Source organism: Aedes aegypti, chromosome 1 (genome assembly GCF_002204515.2).
Source record: "Aedes aegypti strain LVP_AGWG chromosome 1, AaegL5.0 Primary Assembly, whole genome shotgun sequence".
Lineage (NCBI taxonomy): Eukaryota > Metazoa > Arthropoda > Insecta > Diptera > Culicidae > Aedes > Aedes aegypti.
The window spans coordinates 244,391,231-244,405,650 of NC_035107.1; the positions used below are offsets into that span (position 1 = coordinate 244,391,231).

Here is a 14,420-nt window from a genome sequence, read left to right on the forward strand (position 1 = left end):
AGTAAACGGTATGTGACTTTCATTCCCATTTCAACTCCACTCTGATGTAAGTACTGTGAAAGAACAAACATCAAATTCCTTCTCAGTAAGTTCCATCCTGGCGTCGACGACGACGATTCCAACTCTGTCGTAGTCGTCGTCGTAATTCACGGTCAAACAAAGAGTTGAAAGAGTCAAAGATTTATCGTTTCCTCCGGCTTCTTGTTCCTTCGAGTTGCCATCACCACCCAGAGTTGCCATAACTGGGTTTCAGGTCGGTCGGGTGGGAAATCCATTGCGGTGCCACCTTCCACCACATTTATGCACCTTGGTGGGAAACACATTGCATTCGACTAGGTATTTCCCATCCGAGCTCGACGAAGACGACTCAACCACCAACGAATGCGACGACGACGACGACACTCGTTCAGGAACGAGGAAGATGAATGAAAATCACACTGCGGGAGCGCCGTGACGACGACGACGACGATGGAAAACCGTTCGTTCCTTCCGAGGGGTAGCTACTCTTGGTTGGCCGGAGCAGCGCGTATGGTTTCGGGGGAGTTTGTCATCGTTCTTGCTGCTGCTGGCTTCCCGTTTTCCATTGCCATTCTTCTTCTCGACTGGCAGCTAATGGTAGAGCAGCAGTACCGTAAAGCGGGGTAACTATCATAATTTTTCAAAAGCAAATCTCACTGTTTTTACATTCTGCCAAAATGTTTTGTTTTAATATTGCATAAAAAATAATTTAAAATACATCTACATTCTCCAAACTCAATTTTAACTTTTGGAGGTATGCATTCATTTCATTTAAATAATTTACTGAAATTATGTTATTTCGTATGATATTTTGCGGGTTCGTACTATCGAAGCTACCCCGTTTTACGGTACGCATACTTCAGTAACAACTGTACCGGCGAAATCTGCGGATGATCACACAAATGTGGCATGATTTAAGAAGTCAGGCCTCCCCGCCGTCGCAGAGCCCTCCCGGCACTTACGCCAAATGAAGAGTGAAAAGGAACAAGGTGGAAATTTGTTGGAGTAAATTATGATACATCGTGAATGTCAACTGGCTTTTCGGGCGAAACGAGAGCAGAACTACATCGGCTACAATCTTACTGCCTGGGAGTAGTTATTTATGAGATTTTGATCTTTGCCAGGGCGAATCATTGGTGTACATATTTTTCCAAGGTTCGGTTCGGTCGAACGCAAATTTGAATGATCATTTTCTGTCGGGCGTGATGGATGGGAATATTAGTATATCAGGAGTGTTAGCATAAATTACGAAATGCAGTTAACAAGGGTAATAAATTTGGTATTTCGTTTAAACAGAATCTGCAAAAGAATTGTAATCAATCGAAACTTATCCATTGAGTCGAGGAGTCTTTATGGATTGCTGTCAAACATGGAGTTGGCTCCTCCAATTTTTGACTTTTTTATTGGTAATACTACTGACTGGTATCAAAAAACAACCTATTGAATAAATTCAAAAAACCAAAATAAAGAATATAAAACGCGTAAAAGTTTAAAGTAAAAACACGCTTTTTCTAGCTATAGCAGAAATTGACACGGTAAACAAGGGTAAGAACATCTATTATGAAAATTAAGAAGAGGAATTTGGAATAGATCAATGAATGATCCTTGACAGCGGTAAAAAGATAAGTAACAAAAACGCCAGATGCCGTTTTCTAGTTTACCGCCGAGTATTGTTCGCAGCACTTTACGTTTAAACACCCCGAAAGCTCTCCGGTCGACTTCCTTCAATGTCCATGATTCATGGCCATAAAGGACAACCGGAAGGATCAGTATCTTGTATAACGCGAGTTTTGTTTTCGTTTGCAGACTACGGGACTTCAGCTGGTTACGGAGCCCGTAGAAAGCCCGTCCCGCAGCTGCAATACGTCTTTTCACCTCGCGGGTAACATCATTATCGCATGTCACTAGTGTTTCAAGATACACAAATTCTTCTACCACTTCAAACTTTTCACCACCTAGCACCATTTCGCTACCACTAACACGTCCGGACCCACGTTGACCACCAGCTATCATGTACTTCGTTTTTGTGGTGTTGATCGTGAGCCCGATCCTCGCTGTCTCCCACTTGAAAGGCACGAACGCTTCTTCCACTGCCCGACGGTCAATCCCGATGATGTCGATATCGTCCGCAAAGCCAAGGAGCATATAGTGGTTTCGCAGCGCCATCTCACCAATACATTCTCACTTGTGTAATCGTATAAAAACGAGTTGTTTTCAACCAGCAAATTAGCTGTCAAACTGTTGTTGAAAAATATTAAAATTGTTTTCGTTTTCATAATGGTGTGAAGTGTATGATTTTTTCGTGTCCGGTTTATTCAAGCCATAAAACACATCAGATGTTTCGACTTCCAGCGATATTGAAACGGATGACCGAATCTGAGCGATGTTTAGCTGTAAATCGGCTTGAGCTGTGGATGCAAGCATGCGGATTGGCAAAAACTCCCGCGTCCCATCACCGTGTTTGCAGTCGCCACTTCATGTCTGGCAGACCAGCCAAAAGTTTTGAAAAGGATGCTGTAGATTGGATTCCGACGCAGAATTTATCAAATGAGGTCGTACCGGAGAAGGTTGATGCTGATAACATATCGGTAGACTGTGAAGAGGAGGGTAACAACGGCACTGAACTCAATCCAGTTGTCCCGGATAATGACCACAGCGAAAGTTTGGAATGCAGTGTTGTTCAGTCCTATGAACATTTTTTACGTGATATATCCGACAATGCTACAGTGGAATCTATGCTAAATGGACGACATGTCTCTGAAAAGGAGTTACGACCAAATGAGCTGAATGGTATTCAAATCAATGAAGAGTATGTTCTCAATTTGTTTTCAAGACACATTCTATTCAAATATAGTGGCTCAATTTCATATTCGTACTGAACACTTTTCACAAAAAAAACTATTGAATGATATATTGGGTTTAAAATGTTTTAGGGTAGGGCGGGGCAAGATGAGCACCCTAAGGATAGACAGATTTTTGCATGTTATAATTATTTTTCATTCAAAATAATATGGAACTGATTATGTAACATGTTTTCTACCTGCTATAAACATAGCAGGTTCAAAAAATAAAAAAAATCATATGCTGCGGGCCAAGTTGAGCACCCCTGCGGGGCCAAAAGGGTACTCTCTTAATTAACTAGGGTAATTAACGGCTTCGGCTATGACCTTCATTATTGATAAAATGTATTCGAGTCGATATGTAATTTAATAGTTTTTTTACCGACTTGATGTGAAAACAGTGCCCTGTACGAGTATGTAATTTTGTAATTTTGAGTGTATAATTTTGAATGAATTTCAGATCATCCTTTAAATCAGCTGATAGTGGTTATGTTGATAAGGATGTCTCGTTCTCGGGTCAATCTTCAGGTTTAGCCACATTTGTCTTGCCAGTTTCCATGAATAGGTAAATATAAATTAATCTTTCAATAATGTTTTTATCGTAAAACTATCAATCCATTTATAGCGTATCCAGCGTAGGAAACGTCATCAATATTCATTTCCCTGCTGATGATATCACCTGGGCCAATTCACATTTTTCGATCACACAACCTGTTGATTTGACAACGATATCAGAGATGCCGCAAAAATTCTTCAGTGATATCAGTGTTCAAACTGATACATGCATGGAGAAGGAAGTGCAGCTGTGGAAAAGCGCAATCGATCAAACCAACAAAGAAGTAGTTTTTCTTCGAAACCTCCGAGAAAAGTTGCAACGGGACTTACGTTTCGCCAGAGACACTAGCCAGCTTTCCGTTTCGTCACTTGAAATCAGTGACAAAAAATGTTGCTATTTCACTGGACTGAGCTCTGGGCGTACGTTGAGGCACCTCTACGAAAATTTGAAAGGATATTTACCAGAATATGAAACGCTGGATAAGGAAAAAACCTTCGTTTTGGCCTTGCGCAAACTGCGATTAAATGAGCCGTTCTGCACTTTAGGCTATCTATATGGCCTGAACCAAACAGCGATTTCTAAATATTTTTTCGAAACGATAAATGCGATTTTTCCTTTCATGAAAGGTTTAGTTCGATTTCCATCCCGGGCTGTCTTGAAACAACATATGCCATTATCGTTTCGGCAGAAATACGATGATAATGTGACCATTATCATCGACTGCTTTGAGATAAATACTGAATCTCCGAATACGAAAGCCATGGTAGCCAGTGCTAATGTATTTTCGAACTATAAAAAGCACAACACTATCAAAGTGCTGATTGGAATTAGTGCATCTGGTGGAATCATTTATGTATCTGAGGCATTTGGTGGTCGAGCGTCCGATAAGGAAATTGTAAAATCTTCCGGATTCTTGGGGCTAATTCGTGAAGGGGACTTTGTGATGGCTGATCGTGGTTTCCTGATCGAGGACCTGCTGGCACCGTTGAATGCATCCATAGCCTACCCAGCGTTCAAGAAAAAAAATCAGCAGCTGGAGCCGCTTGATGCAGTTCACTCTAAAGAACTCTCATCTCTAAGGATACATGTCGAACGGTTGATTGGTTCCCTACGGCAAAAGTTTTTGATATTAACTGATATAATCCCCATAACAATGTTGCAACATTGGAATAATAATACACCTGCGATTGATCAACTTATAATGATATGTGCAGCACTAGTTAATTTGTGCCCTACAATAGTTCCAGCAGTTTAAGTTCTATTTTTTATTTTGATTAAGTATTAACTTCTAGATTTTAACATGTTTGTATCTGTATTCACACATTTGTAAATGTCTTAGCAACTAGTTCAGGAAATAGAACATTTTCAAAAAAAAGTACAGCCTTTTGCTTGCAATATTTCCAAAAATCATCATAACGTTTAATTTCAAAGAGCAAAACTTGATTAGGTGATCATACATAGAAATAACCATAACTTGCATTACAAATATAAATCTGCATTAAAGCTTGATAGTAGTATTTATGTTTAGTTCTAAGTATGACTTGATAATCCTCGTTGCGTGCAATAAAAGAGCCATTTAATTCTAATAACGTTTCGACCATATCTGAACGATTTCTAGCTGAGAAAGGACATTTCACTTCAATCGTTATCTTACCATGACAATCGCAAAGAAAAACCGCATCCGGAGACGCCCCCAAGAATGGAAACTCGTTGTCGATCACCAGTCCTGATTTTGATTTCCGCAGATTTTCATGCAAATGTTTTACAGATTGGAACAACTGGTCAACTGCTTTGTCCTCATTCTTTTTGCCATACCTTGTAGCTGCTGTCGAAAATGCTTTTACACTAGGGTAACAAATTTTCTTAATCAACGATACAGATGGTCGCTCCAACCGCGTGCAACAAACATCTTTCAAATTAGATGCTGTGATACGCCCACTCCTGAATATATTCCACCACTTGGAATTAGATTGATCGATGGTGAGGGTGTTGATCCGCTTCAAAAAAATTGGTTCCTTCGGGAGATTTCGAACAAACTCGGACGCCCGTGCTTTTAAATCAGCTATCGAATTTATATTTGATGGATCATACAATAGTTGATAGTTGTAATCTTTAAGTTCATCTCTCAGTCCATCTTCATACGAGCATTCGCTGCACCTAAAGTTCTCTTCTCCGCAAAACAGGCTGCTGGCAACAACATTCAAACCATCATTCTGCAGTGTGTTTAAAAGATCGCGGCAACGATTGTCGATGTTTGATGAAGAGGAATTGCTGGTAAAGTAGTCTCTCTGTATCTGTCTCCCAAAATCAATATCACGTACTTTTTTATAAAGATTGACATTGATACTTGCAGGTGGCTTTTTCCAGTACGCCGGCAAGTCTGCAACAGCCATCTGGAACAAAAAAGTCACGGGTTAAAATTGTATTCAAAACAACTAATATTATGGGTAATGTTACAACACTAGCCCGAATGCCATTAGCCTTTGGGATAGTCACGTAGAGTCATTGGCGTAGCTATATTTTTTTATAGAGATGGGTGGTGAGGGGAGGGGACTCGATTATCAGGGATTCGATTATCCGGAAATTTAGGGCCCTATTCCGGATTTCACTCACGGTGACGAATAGGTGAAGTGATCACTTTCCTATTACGGATACCACCTAAGTGGGAAAATGTGGAGAAGTTCATCGCAAGTGACAACTCGCATGAACACGAGCTATTACGAATAGCACGCTAACGGTGAAGATCGACAAAAGCCGTCACTTGAGGTGGAAACTTTTCACTGTTATTTCTGAAGGTGGAAAGTTGTCGCGTGAGATGGAGTGCGTTAAAAACAACATTATTTTCGGCTTTTATGTAATAAATCGTATATTTTCGTCATCCTAGGAAGCAGAAAACAAACAAGCGACAACTCGCTTGGCTTGTTTCGTTCATGGAGAAAAATCCAGAGCTAGCAAAAGGCGTCAAATTTACAGATTCTCGAGAATCAGTTTCTACTTTGTGGGCGACAGCGCAAAGTTCCCTTAACAGTTTGGGACCTCCAACACGGTCCGTTGTCAAGTGGCAAAAAGTAAGTAGAAGTTCCTGTATCCACTTACATATTTAAATTAAATATATTCCCATTTTATATTAGGTTTGGACCGACAAAAAACTGCAATTAAAAAAGAAATTGCAGCATAATAGAAACGAGGTTAGAGCTACTGGAGGGGGGCAAAACACGCAGCACTCCTTTACGGATTTGGAAGAGGCTATCATTCGCCTTTTATCTCTGGATAGATTGGTTAATCACAGTGGTAAAAATTCATTAATTAATCGTAGTGTATGATAACTTGTATTTTCATTTCTGAATGAAGGAGCCGTATTCGGAACACCGCCTTCTGTTTCCGGCACTGAAAATGGATGTCCTGGCCGATCACTTCCTCGCGATGAGGATCTGCAAGCGGATTAAGGCGAATCTGCGAATCTTGAGCAGCCGCATCCTGACGAATCACACTCTGATCGGCAGCAACAAGCCAATCAAATATTGACCGGAACAGCACGAGAACATGAACCTGAAATAAATCGTCGGCCTACTATCAACCGTGGCCATATAAAGAAGCGCAACTATCGCAAACCTCTTCTCGAAAAACAGACTCATGACCTCAACAAGATGATGGAATATGTTTCAGATTGCGCTAGATATTCACGTAAATCTTTCGCAGTACATCAGAAACGATTGGCTGTGGATGAAAAACGCTTTCAATTGGAAGAAGAAAAGTTTTGATTTGAGAGGCAAATACGTTTGGAGGAACAAGAACTGCGATGCAAACAACTACAGTTAAAATTGCAAATGCTGGATTATAAAAAGCAGAAACTGGATTTCAAGATGGGACGGGCAACTACCGAACAAACTGAAAAGCGTTACGACACATGTTGTTCCAACGAAGAGATATGAGGGCCATGATTTGAATAGCTGCTCGATCCTGTGGAACTTCGATAGAGTCGAAATTCAACCGCTGCTGTAGTCAGAGTAGAAATCGTACATGTATAAACCTTTAAGTTTTTCAGAATGTTACCGAAACGTGGTTTCTTGTAGTGTAATACAAGACGTCTTTGTTTTGAAGATATTTTAAACTTTCTGTATTTTTTAAAGTAAAATTAATTTTAAAACTGAGAAATAAAATTTTCGTTTACATTTATTGAGACTTCTTTTGGGTTACATTTGCTTGTCTGTGGATCTAGTTTCCAAGTGCAGATTAATTTTATGACTTTAATCATTTACAGAATATTATGCATGATTTCTTCCCTGATTCTAATTGCATTTTCATAATTCGCGTCAATATCTACAAAATCCTCATCCGCTTCGTCATTCAGCTCCGGTTCATCCAAATCCATTTTATATCTGATTCTGAGGTTATGTAGCGCAACACACACGTTGATGATTTGAGTTGCTTTTTCCGGCTGGTAATGCAACTGTCGTTCTTTCAACATACATCTGAAAGTATTCTTAAACACTCCGATTGATCTTTCCACAGTAATCCTGGTCTTAGAATGTATTCCGTTGAATCTTGTCTGTCGTTCATCGGTTTGTTCTCCAGTACGAAAAGGTGTAATCAGAAATGGTGTTAGGGGGTAGCCAGCGTCACCTGCAATGAAAATTTGCATTTCAACATAAATGCAATATTACTTAAGTTCCATTTTTACCAAGTAACCAAGAGTTTCTCTCTCCGTTTGTATATTCCTGTTGCAATAATTGATTTAGTACACTTCCATTCCAAACAAATGAATCGTGAGAGGAACCCGGGTGATTGGCGTTCACATATCGGATCAACAGATTGTGGTCACATACCTGTAATAATAATGTATGAGTTAATTCAACGAACTGCTGTTTAAGTTTTACAACTTACCAACATAACATTTAGACTGTAGAACCCTTTTCGGTTGTAAAATATGTGTTTGTCATGAGTTGGAGCTATTATGCTCACATGGGTTCCGTCTACGCAACCGATGACTCCTGGAAATCCCGTTTGTTCGTAAAAGCCCTGTTTTATGATATGCTTTTCACGTTCGTCGGTTGGGAAAACAATTTCGACGGGGCATATTTCCTTCTCAGGTATGTCCAAAACCAACTGCAATACTTTTGACATCGTAGGTTGCGCCAATCCAACATATCGATCATTTCCAACACCCTTCTGATAACTTCCGTCGGAAAAGAACCTCAAAGAAGCCGCTAGCATAATCAATGGAGAAACTGCAGTTGAATGACTAGATGGTTTCAGTTTCGTATCAATGATTTCCAGCAGGTGTGAAAAAATGTCTTTTGACACTCTAAACAATTTGACAAAACTAAGAAATATGCCATTAAACATAGATGTCGATCAATATATATTCGAGAAATAAACTTACGATTTTTCTGTTTGATCTAGTGGATTAGAGTAATCCCTTATACGCCTACGTTCTACGGCAAGATTGGCATACTCCTCGTCGTCTTCACTGTCAGTATCAAACCAAAGTTCCACGCTCATGATTGAAACAAAAACTGAACTATCCCACCTTCTTAGCAACAATTAAGCAAATAAGTAATGAATACTCTTCTACTTTCATTTGTTAGAAAGAACAACGAACGCAGCAAGTGACAGTTTGTGGCTTCCGATGTTGCACTATAAACATTGCGATTATGAATACCACTACACTGCAGTTGTCACTCCACTGAGTTCATTTTCAATCACTTCACCGTCCGTGACAACGGGAATAGACCAAAACAAGTGAAGTGATTGGAAGGTGAAGTGTAAGTGAACGTGAAAGTGATATCCATAATAGGGCCCTTAGACTCGATTATCAGAATTTTGTTTTCTGATGTTCTTGTTTTTCAATTTTTATGCATAAATCTGAGATAAATTGATATTGCAATATACAATATGAATGGTTTTGCAGTTCAGAACGAATTTAAGAAAATAAATCTGAGATAATTTGGTATTACAATATACAATATGAATGGTTTTGCAGTTTAGAACGAATTTAAGAAAAGTAGGGATTTGAAAAGGTGTTTTTTGTGTATGCTGGTCAAAATTGTTTTTCTTGTAAAGACCCCTACTGTTCCAAGAAAAAATTCCTGGCAACGCCACTGCATTATATAAATGAAATAACGAAAACAGATAATATTTAAGTTCTTTTGTCAAAGATTTCAATTTTTTTCTTTGTGATTCGATTATCCGGAGTGAAACAAAAAATCGATACACCGTATAATCGAGTCCGACCTGTACTTAGCCTTCATTTAAGGTGAAATTTTTTCATATCGGACTATTTTTGCAAACGATTGATGTCGAAAAAGAGCCAAAGAAAATGTTAGACAAGCCTGGCCTAGAATCATTATGGATACCTACCTTCTTCTCGATTATCGATGTTCGAATCCCTTCTAGGGCAAAAAGCGTTGCTCCGACGTGGCTGCAAGCTTCCAGAAGACCAATTGCACAATTGCAGTGTGCCGCAAGTATCTTTTCGGACTCATTGATTAAAATCCACGGCGTGAGCGGCTTCTCGTTGAGAGCAAACGAATGTCGCACAATTCCATGCACTACAAAAATATCTTGGATCTTCTTGCCTGAGACGCTTTTCACCCAGCCATTTTTGCAATAAAAAAGTGCATCCATTCCTTTGGCACAGTTCTTGGGGGCTCCCGTAAACAGATTGGGGTCAACTACCAGGAATTGATAGATGCTGGCGAACGTTACTGTTAAAGGCACTTCCTGAGGTTTCGTTTGCAATGCTGACGGATTCACCCCGTAGCACATAGCAACTTTCTCGCGGTATCTCTGAGCTGCGACTTCACAATCCTTAAAATATATTCAAACAGAGTTAGTTTTGATACCGATAGATGTTTTAAATTAATCAATTTACCATTTTTGGAACGGCAATTTGGTTTTGCTACTATTTTTTCACTGATGGTTTGACCAGGCTTGACAGCAGTTTGTTTATATTTTCAACCAGCAAAATTTATGTGGTTGTGAAACATCTCACTAACACTAGAGAAAGCAGAAACCACTATGAGAACGTGTGATCACTGTTCGACAAAAAAGTCGATATGAATGCACAGAGACCGGACACCCCGGGCTTGAAAGTATAAAAATAAACAAAAATAATGGCGTTTTCAGAATGTTCGTGTCTGGACGGGTCAACTAATCTAATTTTGAGGTGCATCCACGGAGATGAACTATGACCACCGGATACCGGTGATAATCCGGATTTCCGGAAGCATGTCTTATGCAGTAAAATTATGACGTGTTTTTAGCAAAGGTCTCGGCTAAAAAATCAAAATTTTACTACACATGAAGATAGAAGATCTAATTCTGAAGCGATTGGTGCGCCAAGTATTAATATTGGTCCAGAAACAACCAATATATGGCCATTTCCCCGGAATCGGTGCCGGTAGTGGATCCGAATTGGGATCAAACAATTTATTCACTCAAAATATGTCGCGCAATATTGTTTTCTCCCTAGCTTATCATAAAATACCCTATTATAAGTTAAAAATGAGTCTTGTACAGATTTGGCCATTCATGGCGCCGCCCAGTGCCCCGGGGGAACCTTGCATAGGGGACATTTCGATTTTGACACCAAAGCATATCATGCGACGGCTCATTCTTCATGTCTTGTCGTAAATAGGGCAACTGTAGACTCAAAATGGATAGTTGACTACAGTGACTACTTCCGGGACCACCGGATGTTCCAGAGGGAACCTATAATTAGGGACAATTGATATTGAACTCCAATACATATCGTGCGACAGTTCATTTTTCATGTCTCGTGCTAAATAGGGCTATTGTAGAACTAAAATGGATAATTGACTACAGTGGCCAATTTTTGGAACAACCGGAATTTCTCGGAGGAACTTGGCATTGGGGACATTTCTGTTTTTACACCAAAACATATCATGCGATGGCTCTTTCTTCATGCCTTGTCGTAAATAAAATAACTGTAGACTCAAAATGGGAATTTAATTGAATTGGCCACTTTTGGGACTACCGGGTGTCCCCTAGGGAACCTATGATTAGGGACAATTGGAATTGAGCTCCAATACTCATCGTGACACGGCTCATTCTTCATGTTTAGTCATGAAAAGGTCAACTTTAGACCGAAAATGGATATTTAACTAGAATGGCCACTTTGGGGACCTCCTATAGTTCCCTAAGGAACCTATCACTTTTGAGACCACCATCACAAGACATCACAGCCTCCCTCAGGGATATCCGGTGGTCACAAAAGTGGCCACTGTAGTCAAATATCCACTTAAGGTCTACAATAGCCCTATTTAGCACGAGACATGAAAAATGAACTGTCGCACGATATGTATTGGAGTTCAATATCAATTGTCCCTAATTACAGGTTCCCTCTGGAACATCCGGTGGTCCCGGAAGTAGTCACTGTAGTCAACTATCCATTTTGAGTCTACAGTTGTCCTATTTACGACAAGACATGAAGAATGAACCGTCGCATGATATGCTTTGGTGTCAAAATCGAAATGTCCCCTATGCAAGGTTCCCCCGGGGCACTGGGCGGCGCCATGAGTGGCCAAATCTGTACAAGACTCATTTTCAACTTATAATAGGGTATTTTATGATAAGCTAGGGAGAAAACAATATTGCGCGACATATTTTGAGTGAATAAATTGTTTGATCCCAATTCGGATCCACTACCGGCACCGATTCCGGGGAAATGGCCATATATTGGTTGTTTCTGGACCAATATTAATACTTGGCGCACCAATCGCTTCAGAATTAGATCTTCTATCTTCATGTGTAGTAAAATTTTGATTTTTTAGCCGAGACCTTTGCTAAAAACACGTCATAATTTTACTGCATAAGACATGCTTCCGGAAATCCGGATTATCACCGGTATCCGGTGGTCATAGTTCATCTCCGTGGATGCACTTCAAAACTAGATTAGTTGACCCGTCCATTACTTCTTAAAGAATTGAAATCGGTCAATTTTTGTCAAAGTTACAGCATTCCAAAGTTGGTCCAATTTTTGCCTGTCCCAGTTATTTTGACAACCCCCTGTATATCAAATATTCCATCATTTGCGATACTTTAAAAATGGGGTGGGTACAAAAAAGGGGGGAGGGCTCCCTGCAAATCTTATAACAACTCTTCATATTGTATTTAAAGTTGAAAACATTATATGGCACATGAATTCCCCTGTCCTGAATATAAAACACTGTGTCGGTTTATTGATTAGATTAGATTTTTAAATAAAAAATGCAAAAAGTTCAAGTATATTTTAAAAATGACCAGGGGCAGACACGAACATTCTGAAAATGCCATTATTTTTGTTTATTTTTATACTTTCAAGCCCGGGATGTCCGGGCCCAGATAGCCGTAGCGGTAAACGCGCAGTTATTCAGCAAGACCAAGCTGAGGGTCGTGGGTTCGAATCCCACCGGTCGAGGATCTTTTCCGGTTGGAAATTTTCTCGACTTCCCAGGGCATAGAGTATCTTCGTACCTGCCACACGATATACACATGCAAAAATGGTCAATTGGCATAGAAAGCTCTCAGTTAATAACTGTGGAAGTGCTCATAAGAACACTAAGCTGAGAAGCAGGCTTTATCCCAGTTGGGACGTAACGCCAGAAAGAAGAAGAAGAATAAGTGTCCGGTCTCTGTGCATTCATATCGACTTTTTTTGTCGAACTGTGTAATGGTACCGCTTCTCTGCACACCGGCTCTCCTGATAGCACCTTCAAGCGCTATGTTAAACAGCAAGTTAGAAAGAGCGTCACTCTGTTTCAATCTATCTAAGGTTACGAACGATGAAGAAATCTCGTCCATCACCCGCACACTTGATTTCGATCCATCAAGCGTTGCACGAATCAGTCTCATCAGCTTCGCCGGAGAGCCATGTTCGGACATAATTTGCCACAACTCGTTTCTCTTCACTGAATCGTACGCTGCTTTGAAATCTACAAACAGATGATGAGTCTGCAAGTTGTACTCCCGGAATTTATCTAGGATTTGACGCAGGGTAAACATTTGATCCGTCTTTGATCGGCCCTCTCGAAAACCGGCTAGGTATTCGCTGACAAAGGACTCCTCATACGGTCTCAATCTGTTGAACAGAATTCCAGACATGATTTTGTACGCCGAATTAAGGAGTGTTATCCCTCGGTAATTGGCGCACTCCAGTCGATGCCCTTTCTTGTACAGAGGGGTAATGAGACCTTCCAACCAACTAGTAGGCATTTGTTCTTCCTCCCATATCATCAATATGATACGGTGAAGGAGTTCGTGCAGCTGCTCACTTCCGTGTTTGAGAAGTTCGGCCGGGAGCTCGTACTTCCCAGCAGCCTTGTTGTTCTTCAGCCCATTGATAGCTTTTTTTACCTCATCTAGCGTTGGAGGTTCCGCAGCCTGTCCATCGTCATCGATTTGAATTTTGCTACCAGATCCACTTCCGTTATCTCCGTTCAACAATGACTCGAAGTACTCTTTCCACCTGGCGGCCACCATTGTTTTATCCTCAGCAAGTTTCCTTCACGGTCGTTGCACATGGCGGGAGACGGCGCTGTTTTTCTCCGCACACCATTTACGGACTCACAGACCCGTCGCATGTCGTTCTGTTCCATAGGATCCGTTTTTCGGTTCCCCTTGCTTCCTTGTACCGCTGCTCTGCGGGTACCAGTCACCAGCATCCGGCTTCTAGCCAAGTTCTTCTCGTTCGTCATTCTCTGGTACTCCTCGTCGAACCAACCGTTCCTTGGTCTTCGTTGAGCAGTACCTACCACTTCTCGCGCTACTGTGCTCACCGCTCCGTGGACTGACTCCCACAGATCGCTGAGGTTGACGCTTTCCTCGATTTCGCTAATCCGCTCGTCGAGCTTTTGATGGTAGTCCGCTGCTACACCATCTGCTGACAGACGTTGGATATTGAAACGCAACGATTGTCGATTTCTAGAACTCGAAACGGTTGATAATCGCGCTCGAATTTTACTTAAAACGAGATAGTGGTCTGAGTCAATATTAGGACCCCTGAA

At 40.7% G+C, this 14,420-nt stretch overlaps 1 protein-coding gene and 1 long non-coding RNA gene across 4 annotated transcripts in view; one reads left to right on the plus strand and one right to left on the minus strand.

The window, feature by feature from the left end:
• LOC5566409 overlaps window positions 1–14,420 on the plus strand; it is a 718,065-nt gene that overhangs the window by 57,552 nt on the left and 646,093 nt on the right. The gene's annotated exons all lie outside the window — the stretch shown is intronic.
• LOC110674053 lies at window positions 7,681–9,207 on the minus strand. The gene is made up of 3 exons (XR_002498602.1): window positions 8,798–9,207; window positions 8,096–8,737; window positions 7,681–8,037 (listed from the first exon to the last, which is right to left on the minus strand). It is a non-coding gene; the product is annotated as an uncharacterized LOC110674053 (long non-coding RNA).